At 46.1% G+C, this 11,416-nt stretch overlaps 1 pseudogene; it reads left to right on the top strand.

Moving 5' to 3' along the window:
- Window positions 1–9,328: 9,328 nt before the first annotated feature.
- The window catches only part of LOC134943980 (olfactory receptor 5A2-like), a 32,136-nt pseudogene continuing 30,048 nt past the window's right edge, over window positions 9,329–11,416 (top strand).

The raw sequence follows: 11,416 nt of genomic DNA, 5'->3' as shown, positions 1-11,416 counted from the left end.
ACCTTTCCACGAATGCCAGAAACCCACTTTGACTTCTGTCTAAGTGGGTTTCTTCAGCCAATCAGGGAGTGCCACGTTGTAGCACTCTCCTGATCAGCTGTGTGCTGCTGTCCTCACTGACAGGCAGCACACGGCAGTGTTACAATGTAGCGCCTATGCGCTACATTGTAACCAATGATGGGAACTTTCTGCCCTGCGGTTGACCTAAAGTGACGTCACCGCTGAGCAGAAAGTTCCCAGCATTGGTTACAATGGAGCGCATAGGCGCTACATTGTAACACTGCCGCGTGCTGCCTGTCAGTGAGGACAGCAGCACACAGCTGATCAGGAGAGTGCTACAACGTGGCACTCCCTGATTGGCTGAAGAAACCCACTTAGACAGAAGTCAAAGTGGGTTTCTGGCATTCGTGGGAAGGTGACCCATGTGCAAACATGGGTCCCCTTTCAGTTCGTGGTCGGGACACCGTTTTTTTTTATTTATTCAAGTACGTGGATTAACCCTGGATTTGCCGAGGAGCCTGGACCCATGGATCTGGTGAGTAGAATTTCTTCAACAGGTAGCCCTTGGATTCTACTGGAGAAGAGGACCGACCTGCGTGAGAACATAAGGTAAGTATGTATGTATGTGTGTATGTATGTAATAAAATTATACTTTCACGGTGTGTGTGTCTTGTGTTTTTTTGGGTATTTTTTTAGTGGTAGTACTACAGGTACCAGCGGGCCCGTTTTTCCGCCGCATGCTGGTACTTGTGGTTCTCCAAGTACCAGCATGCGGGGGAGGCTTGCTGGGACTTGTAGTACTGCTACTAAAAACAATATCTTTTATTTTACAACAAAGGCTATCAGCCCTCCCATCCGCAGCCCATTGGATGGGGGGGGGGGGCAGCCTCGGGCTTCACCCCTGGCCCTTGGGTGGCTGGGGGGGGGGGGGGCCCTTGATTGAAGGGGTTCCCACTCCCCCAGGGTACCCCGGCCAGGGGTGACTAGTTGGATTTTTGATGCCACGGCCGCAGGGCGCTGTATAAAAGTGACCCCCGGCTGTGGCATTATCTGTCCAGCTAGTGGAGCCCGGTGCTGGTTTTAAAAATACGGGGGACCCCTACTCTTTTTGTCCCCCGTATTTTTGGGACCAGGACCAGGCGCAGAGCCCGATGCTGGTTGCTTAAATATGGGGGAACCCCTGTCATTTTTTTCCCCATATTTCTGCAACCAGGATCGGCTCAAAGAGCCCGAGGCTGGTTATGCTTAGGAGGGGGGACCCCACGCAATTTTTTTGGCAAAAATAAGCACTTTCCCACCCCTTCCCACTGATATACATGCACGGATCTCATGGATCCCTGCATGCATCTCAAATCACGGAAAAAAAAAGCAGGTCTGTTTTTTTTAGGACTTTTTTACGAGTTGTAATTTTTCACGGCAGTGTTTTGTGTTTTTTTGCTTTGCACTTCTTAGTAAATGACCGAGATTCATATCTAAACAGGCGTAATTTGACCGATGGTGTATTCATTCGTAATTTTTTTCCTGAACTAGCAAAAAATTACGAATGCCCTCATCACTGCCGTGATTAGTGTTTAGTAAATGACCGAGATTAACCGAGATGACACTTTGAAGAAAAAACGGCATCTCGGTCAAAATCGGGAGCTTAGTAAATATACCCCACTGTGTGCTATAATGTGAATTTTGGCTCATACTGGGGTATATTTACTAAGGTCCCGATTTTGACCGAGATGCCGTTTTTTCTTCAAAGTGTCATCTCGGTAATTTACTAAGCAAAAATCATGGCAGTGATGAGGGCATTCGTAATATTTTGGAAGTCCTAGGAAAAATCACGAATCAATACACCATCGGTCAAATACGCCTGCAATTTGGTAGAAATCGGTCATTTACTAAAAAGTGCAAAACACAAACACTGCCGACAATAGCCAAACACTGCCGTGATAAAATACAAATCGTGAAAAAGTGCTAAAAAAAAAACAGACCTGCTTTTTTATCCCGTGTTTGTATAGGCATGCACGGATCCATGAGATCCGTGCATGTTTTTCAGTGGGAAGGGGGAGGGGAATGTTATAAATTTTCAGAAAAAAAATTGCGTGGGGTCCCCCCTCCTAAGGAAAACCAGCCTCGGGCTCTTTGAGCCGATCCTGGTTGCAGAAATATGGGGAAAAAATGGACAGGGGTTCCCCCATATTTAAGCAACCAGCATCGGGCTCTGCGCCTGGTCCTGGTTCCAAAAATACGGGGAACAAAAAGAGTAGGGGTCCCCCGTATTTTTGAAACCAGCACCGGGCTCCACTAGCTGGACAGATAATGCCACAGCCGGGGGTCACTTTTATACAGTGCCTTGCGGCCGTGGCATCAAATATCCAACTAGTCACCCCTAGCCGGGGTACCCTGGGGGAGTGGGGACCCCTTCAATCAAGGGGTCCCCCCCCCAGCCACCCAAGGGCCAGGGGTGAAGCCCGAGGCTGTCCCCCCCATCCAATGGGCTGTGGATGGGGGGCTGATAGCCTTTGTGAAAAGTGATTGATATTGTTTTTAGTAGCAGTACTACAAGGCCCAGCAAGCCTCCCCCGCAAGCTGGTACTTGGAGAACCACAAGTACCAGCATGCGGCGGAAAAATGGGCCCGCTGGTACCTGTAGTACTACTACTAAAAAAATACCCCAATAAAGACAACACACACACACCTTGAAAGTATAACTTTAATACATCCATCCACACCTCCATATACACATACTTACCTTATGTTCCCACGCAGGTCGGTCCTCTTCTCCAGTAGAATCCATGGTGTACCTGTAGAAAAAATTATACTCACATAATCCAGTGTTTTCGGCTCCTCGGTAAATCCTTTTGTAATCCACGTACTTGAAAAAATAAAAAATCGGACACCCGACCACGAACTGAAAGGGGACCCATGTTTTCACATGGGCCCCCTTTCCCCGAATGCCAGAAACCCACTCTGACTGATGTCTAAGTGGGTTTCTTCAGCCAATCAGGGAGCGCCACGTTGTGGCACCCTCCTGATCGGCTGTGTGCTCCTGTACTGTATGACAGGCGGCACACGGCAGTGTTACAATGTAGCGCCTATGCGCTCCATTGTAACCAATGGTGGGAACTTTCAGGTCAGCGGTGAGGTCACTTTCGGTCAACCGCTGACCTGAAAGTTCCCACCATTGGTTACAATGGAGCGCATAGGCGCTACATTGTAACACTGCCGTGTGCCGCCTGTCATACAGTACAGGAGCACACAGCCGATCAGGAGGGTGCCACAACGTGGCGCTCCTTGATTGGCTGAAGAAACCCACTTAGACATTAGTCAGAGTGGGTTTCTGGCATTCGGGGAAAGTGGTCCCATGTGAAAACATGGGTCCCCTTTCAGTGCGAGGTCGGGTATCCGTTTTTTTATTTTTTCAAGTACGTGGATTACAAAAGGATTTACCGAGGAGCCGAAAACACTGGATTATGTGAGTATAGTTTTTTCTACAGGTACACCATGGATTCTACTGGAGAAGAGGACCGACCTGCGTGGGAACATAAGGTAAGTATGTGTATATGGAGGTGTGGATGGATGTATTAAAGTTATACTTTCAAGGTGTGTGTGTGTTGTCTTTATTGGGGTATTTTTTTAGTAGCAGTACTACAGGTACCAGCGGGCCCGTTTTTCCGCCGCATGCTGATACTTGTGGTACTCCAAGTACCAGCTTGCGGGGGAGGCTTGCTGGGCCTTGTAGTACTGCTACTAAAAACAATATCAATCACTTTTCACAAAGGCTATCAGCCCCCCATCCGCAGCCCATTGGATGGGGGGGACAGCCTCGGGCTTCACCCCTGGATCTTGGGTGGCTGGGGGGGGGGACCCCTTGATTGAAGGGGTCCCCACTCCCCCAGGGTACCCCGGCCAGGGGTGACTAGTTGGATATTTGATGCCACGGCCGCAAGGCACTGTATAAAAGTGACCCCCGGCTGTGGCATTATCTGTCCAGCTAGTGGAGCCCGGTGCTGGTTTCAAAAATATGGGGGACCCCTACTCTTTTTGTCCCCCGTATTTTTGGAACCAGGACCAGGCGCAGAGCCCGATGCTGGTTGCTTAAATATGGGGGAACCCCTGTCCATTTTTTCCCCATATTTCTGCAACCAGGATCGGCTCAAAGAGCCCGAGGCTGGTTTGCCTTAGGAGGGGGGACCCCACGCAATTTTTTTTTTACATTTAAACATTTTTTTTTTTTTTTTTTACAAGCTGCACAATGAAGCCCAGCACGGATCTCTCAGATCCGGTCGAGATTCATTGTATTAAAGTCGGCAGTGTTTTACAAGTCACTCACGTAAAACACTGCCAAAAAAAACGAATGACATCGACATCGGAAAACCCGAAAATGCAGAATACGGCAGCTTAGTAAATTAGTCGTAATCAATTCAAAAAGTTGCATATTTACACTTTCGATGTCATTCGTGATTGAACTTTGACCTCAAACGGGAAAATACGAATCTTAGTAAATTTACCCCACTGTGTGCTATAATGTGCATTTCGGCACATACTGTGTGGTACAATGTGAATTTTGGCTCATACTGTATGGTATAATGTGAATTTTGGCTTATACTGTGTGGTATAATGTGAATTTCGGCTCATACTGTGTGCTATAATGTGAATTTCAGTTCATACTGTTTGCTATAATGTGAATTTTGGCTTATACCCTGTGCTATAATATGAATTTCGGCTCATACTGTGTGGTATAATGTGAATTTTGGCTCATTCTGTGTGCTATAATGTGAATTTCGGCTCATACTGTGTGCTATAATGTGAATTTCGGCTCATACTGTGTGCTAGAATGTGCATTTTGTCTCATTCTGTGTGCTATAATGTGCATTTCGGCTATTTCTGTGTGCTATAATGTGCATTTTGTCTCATTCTGTGTGCTATAATGTGCATTTCGGCTCATTCTGTGTGCTATAATATGCATTTTGTCTCATTCTGTGTGCTATAATGTGCATTTCGGCTCATTCTGTGTGCTATAATGTGAATTTCGGCTAATTCTGTGTGCTATAATGTGAATTTCGGCTAATTCTGTGTGCTATAATGTGAATTTTGGCTCATTCGGTGTGCTATAATGTGCATTTCGGCTCATTCGGTGTGCTATAATGTGAATTTCGGTTAATTCTGTGTGCTATAATGTGAATTTCGGCTAATTCTGTGTGCTATAATGTGCATTTCGGCTCATTCAGGGTGCTATAATGTGAATTTCGGCTAATTCTGTGTGCTATAATGTGAATTTTGGCTCATTCAGTGTGCTATAATGTGAATTTCGGCTAATTCTGTGTGCTATAATGTGAATTTCGGCTCATACTGTGTGCTATAATGTGCATTTCGACTCATACCGTGTGCTATAATGTGAAAGCGGCACCAGTACTAGATAGTATAAGGGGTCAATCTGCACTGAAGGACACCCCCCCTTTTTAGTGACCACGCCCCCTTTTCCGGAGCGTGCGCACCTTTGGCATGCACATAATTTCACCCTTCACTTTTCCATACCCCCCTTCAAAAATTACACTTCGACCACTGCATCTACATCTATACATACACACCCAGACATCTTTATACACAGTGACACCTATTTGTGCAGGAAATGATGATGGTAAGGTGCATGTGGAATTATAAAGAATGTTCCCAGTATGACATGAAACAGCTGGCATGTCATGTTGACACATCCCATTTTCAGTGTCCACGCCCCCCTTCTGGTGTGTGGCCATGGCTATTTTTTTCAGTGCGTGCCGGTGGCGTGTGCACATACTTTTCCAATTGTAAAGCGCAATGGAATTTGCTGCGCTATAAAAGAAACTGTTAATAAATAAATAAATAATACTTTCCTTTGTAGGGTTTGTTATGTTTCTTTGGTTTATTTATTATTATATATATATATATATATATATATATTATTATTATTTTTTGGGGGGGGCGCCATTATTGATCTTGCCCTGGGCTCCAAAATCCCTAGTTACGCCTCTGGAGAGGGAGATTGTCAGGGAGAGAGAGACTGTCAGGGGGAGAGAAAGATACTGTCAGAGTGAGAGGAGCAAGAGGAGAGAGAGAGAGAGTTAGGGAGAGAGAGAGAGAGAGAGAGAGAGAGAGAGAGAGAGAGAGAGAGAGGGGAGAGGGGGGGAGACACTACCTGGTAACACAGTGATCAGGGCCGGTTCAAGGGCGCTCTGCGCCCCGGGCAGGAAATGGGGCGTGGCCTAATACAGGGGGCGTGGTCAATTACGTCCCCTGTACATTAAAAGCGCCGCTTGAATGCTGAGCGGTGCACGATGACGTCATCGCGCACCGCACAGCAAAAGGTCCTCTCCACGAAGGGAAACTAGACGCTATGAGTCTAGTTCCCTTCGTAGAGAGGACCTTTGCTGTGCGGTGCGCGATGACGTCATCGCGCACCGCTCAGCAAAGTTACTCTCCAGGAAGGGAAACTAGACGCATAGCGTCTAGTTCCCTTCAGGAGGCGGACGGGGACGGGGATCGGGACGGGGACGGCAGCGGAGGCGGACAGGGACACAGCGGGCAGCAGTGGCGGATCTTGCCACGGTGCGGCGCCCTCCGGAAGGCGCCAGCGCCCTACGGAAGGCGGCGCCCCGGGCAAAAGTCCTGCTTGCCCGTGGCAAGATCCGCCACTGACAGTGATACAGCACAGGTTTCATGGAGCCAGGCAACTTTTCGTCATTAGGCTCTGACAGCTGCAGAACAGTTTCCAGACTTTGGGGTCCCTCAGGAGTTAGGTGCCCGGGACAGGGGTACCCTTTGTACCCCCCTGTCACCAGGCCTGATATCGCTGTTCCAGCATCCTGCACCAATGCCCCTATATTGAGTACAGTCACCAGCTGGTGAGCTGCCGCAACCCCGCTCCGCTACAATCTCCGCTTCGTGCCTTAACCAGTATAACGGCTGTACCTACTACTCTCAATAAACCACACTACTGGGTAAGCCCCTGCACTGCTGACGAATCCTCTGGTGTGTACACAACTATTCCAATGTCACCACATGTACACACAATACCTTATTCTTGCTTTAAATGTACATTCTTCATCTATTCACCTTCTTAAGGAAAAGCAAGAGGGTTCCAGAGACACAGGAACTCTTTACTGTCATCCATCGAACTCTCCAAGAAATGGATGACCTGCAGAAGAGTCATTGTAATCATCCAGAACACAATTTGTCACTGCACTATTGGCTACTTATTAACACCTTAAAATAAGTATTTAAAAAAATAATAATTGCTGTTTTAAGCACAGTACTGTACATGTTGTTCTTATTACAGGTAGACAATACATTTGGTCCAGCTACTGTACTACAGCCCTGTACTACACATGTTGGTTGATTGACACAAGCAGCCCTGTGATGTTAATGTGATATTGATGTGATCTGATTTGTCTCCCCTATGTGGGATGTACACATATTGGGGGTAATTCCAAGTTGATCGCAGCAGGATTTTTGTTAGCAATTGGGCAAAACCATGTGCACTGCAGGGGAGGCAGATATAACATGTGCAGAGAGAGTTAGATTTGGGTGGGGTGTGTTCAATCTGCAATCTAATTTGCAGTGTAAAAATAAAGCAGCCAGTATTTACCCTGCACAGAAACAAAATAACCCACCCAAATCTAACTCTCTCTGCACATGTTACATCTGCCCCCCCTGCAGTGCACATGGTTTTGCCCAATTGCTATCAAAAATCCTGCTGCGATCAACTTGGAATTACCCCCATTATTGCTGCACTCCAAGATCATTCTGTAGGAAAACAGTTCTCACCATGGATGCATGGCCAGGTGGGTTGACTCTGAAGCCCTGCAAAGCTGTCTGGTTATGTGACTCAGAGGGAAGGTACTGATGTTCCAGAGTGTTGCTGTACTCTCCGCCGGCCTGACTCACCTGCTTTGCTACTTCTGGGCCTTAGAGTGTGTGTGGACCACTGCAGGGCTCGCTCCAGGTTCTGCAATAGCGTGTGTCTATCACTGGCTTGATACAGTGTGACCGTGTTTGGGGCCTGAGTCTGAGTCAGGAATAAAGTAACCGTCCATACGCTGAACTGCAGGTGGAGCAGATTTAAAATGTGGGGAGAGATTTAGGTTTGGGAGGGGTGTGCACAAACTGAAATCTACAGCGTAGTGTAAAACAAAGCTTCCCTGTAGGTATATGGGCCACATGACAATGCAGCAGGCCCTGTACTATGCACTTGGTGTGTGCACTTAAAATCAGGGCAGCATCACCAAGCTTTAATAAATATACGCCCAGGAGTGTATAATGGGGGTCATTCCGAGTTGATCGCTCGCTGACGATTTTTCGCAGCGCAGCGATCAGGTCTCTACTGCGCATGTGTATGCACCGCAATGCACAGGCGCGTCGTACGGGTACACAGCGGATCGTTGCTGAGCTATGGATTTAACGAAGAATCCATTCGCACGGGCGATCGCAAGGAGATTGACAGGAAGAGAGCGTTTGTGGGTGGCAACTGACCGTTTTCTTGGAGTGTTTGGAAAAACGCAGGCGTGTCCAGGCGTTTTCAGGGCGGGTGTCTGACGTCAATTCCGGCACCAAAAAGACTGAAGTGATCGCAAGGGCTGAGTAAGTCCAGAGCTACTCAGAAACTGCACAAAATGTTTTCGCAGAGCTCGACTGCACAGGCGTTCGCACGCTTGCAAAGCGAAAATACGCTCCCCCGTGGGCGGCGACTATGCGTTTGCACGGCTGCTAAAAGTAGCTAGCGAGCGAACAACTCGGAATGAGGGCCATTGTCAACTTGCTGGTTCGGCTTATTGGGTGAACATCTGTGAGCGACACCGTGTTATCAGGTATAAGTTCTGTGTCTGGTTTTTGTATTTGTATATCCTGCTGGGATACCGTCCTTCATTTTATCTTTATGATTTATTCAAAGTTACGTTTAAATTACTTATCAGTAGGTTTGTGTCCCCGGCAAGAAAGAACTTTTCTTTTCTTTGTTGCTTATGATCTTCATCAGTACTAAGACTATACAGTAACACTTTTAGCAGGATTTGTTTCATTTATGTTTTTCACATTAATACAATGTAACATTTGTATAGAATGCCATGGTTCTAGGTATTCAGATCACCAATAATTATTATTTAAAAGAAAACTATAAGACCGCGTGTGTGTTAACTAATTTATTTTTGTCATTTGTCTAATCATATTCCTTGTAAACATGAAAACCTGTCTAAATGTCCGTGTTAATTAGTGTATCTGTTAATGAAACACCTGGGACATTCCATCACCTGGAGTAAAAACACAACATATTACACCTGTCAGACAGCAGCATATAAAAAGCCCAGGTCTACCTGTAGGAAATAGATGACTTACATGATTGTGGGGACCACACACGTCTGCTTACCTCTGGTATGTACTTGCTAATAGATTATCAGCCAACTTCATCCTTTATATATCATATAGATGCAGTTTGTTTGGGATAGATGTTTATTATATATCGTGTTTTTGTTTTGTTTTAGTTGTACTTGTTGCCAAGTAATGTACAAGGGCATTTAAAATGAGACACACAGAAGTGACACATCATTCAGAGGGCTGAGACTCACCTGTAGCTGCAGCAAGCCACTTATATATATCTAACTGTAAAGCACCTATGACAGGGCCACTTTCTTACACTGACATTTATAGAAATGACACAAATGTGGTGAAATTATTCTGCTGTATCTGCAATTCTGCTGCGCCTGCCGGGACTGGGCCATTGAAACTGCTGTGCAGAGTTACAATGAAATAAACACCTACCTAAATAAATGCAGCCTGGAGTTTCATAGCGGTGCCATGATGCATATGCATCGCTGCAACATTGCATATACTGTAGATCTGTATACTGTATATGTGTGGACTATGACACAATAAAGTACATTTCTTCTTCAAACAAATATTCAGTCTCCTGAATGCTGCCTAAATTGGAATCCTGTGCAAAGTACAAGCACACCGTGGAGATTACAAATATACAGATTTGATTGGTCAGAGTGCTGGGTACAAGACTACAGTGTGTGTGTGTGTGTGTGTGTGTGTGTGTGTGTGTGTGTGTGTGTGTGTGTGTGCGTGTATATATATATATATATAATGCAGACGGATCGGCACTCACCTAATTGTGTTAATATGCTCCGGTGCCCTCTGGAAATTCATTACAAGCATCAGTTCTATCCCATACAGCGGCACTCGGAGTCTGATTCAAAAGGTGCAATAAAGTGCTTTTAATCGGTCATGATAACAATTTGCAGTCCAACGTTTCGGGGTGTAACCCACCCCTTTGTCAAGGTGAGCAAACGAAAAGTGAAGATAAAACAAAATAACATACCTTTATATGTGTGGGAGACCCGTCGGCGGGAAGCTGTGTGCAGGCAAAAGCTCTGGTTTCTGTCCAGCTAATGTGACGTGTGTGTGGAGACTGGGATCATGTGATCAAACTGCCCGGCGTAACTTCCTGGCGTTGCCATGGTTGCCTCCAGTAAACGGAAGTATCAATGTTTTCTCGTCGTGGCTATAGCAACCAAAGCCGTCCGTGCGGTCGCGTCCTCAGCGAGATCACCGTCCACTGCTGTGTAATGTGCATTGCTGGAAACGGAAACAATGGTAAAGTGACATAAACACTAAAGTGATAATATGTTTGAGCACCACTAAGATTACCTAGTCCAATAGGCTCTATGGCGTACACCTGGTAGACCTATAATCTCAGCACACAAATCCATCTATCAGCCCATCTCTACATTTCTGGATAGTCTAGTACAGCCACTTATTGGCCAGCAGCCCCACCATCTAAAGGATACCACCAGTTTTCTCAAGCAACTTAAATCCATCTCCGTTATACCACCAAATACTCTAATATGCACTGTAGACATCTGCAGCTTGTATACAAGTATTCCTCATGAAGACGGACTAACTGCCATGAAAAAGTTCCTAGTGCAAACCGATATGAAATCACTGGATCACACCCTGTTTCTAAAACTACTTGAACTTACGTTGACACGTAACTACTTCCTTTTTGACGGTAGATTCTACCGCCAACTTAGCGGGTGTGCCATGGGAAGTAATGTTTCCCCGTCCTTCGCGAACGTCTTTATGATGGCAGAGGAGCAACACATGTTCTTTATGAACGAAGAGTTTTCTCACAACATACTTCATTATGCAAGATACATAGATGACGTATTCATCTTATGGACGGGGGGGCAAGACAAGTTTGAAGCAATGATTCAGTTCATCAACAATAGGACATCACCCATCAAAGTGACAGCGCAGAGTGATGCAAAACAATTAAATTATTTGGATGTCAACATGTCAATCACCTCCGATGGGTTACAGACGGACATTTATCATAAACCGACGCCGGGCAGTTTGATCACATGATCCCAGTCTCCACACACACGTCACATTAGCT

This window comes from Pseudophryne corroboree, chromosome 7 (assembly GCF_028390025.1).
Source record: "Pseudophryne corroboree isolate aPseCor3 chromosome 7, aPseCor3.hap2, whole genome shotgun sequence".
Taxonomy (NCBI): Eukaryota; Metazoa; Chordata; class Amphibia; order Anura; family Myobatrachidae; genus Pseudophryne; species Pseudophryne corroboree.
This window is presented reverse-complemented; position numbering and strand designations above follow the sequence as displayed.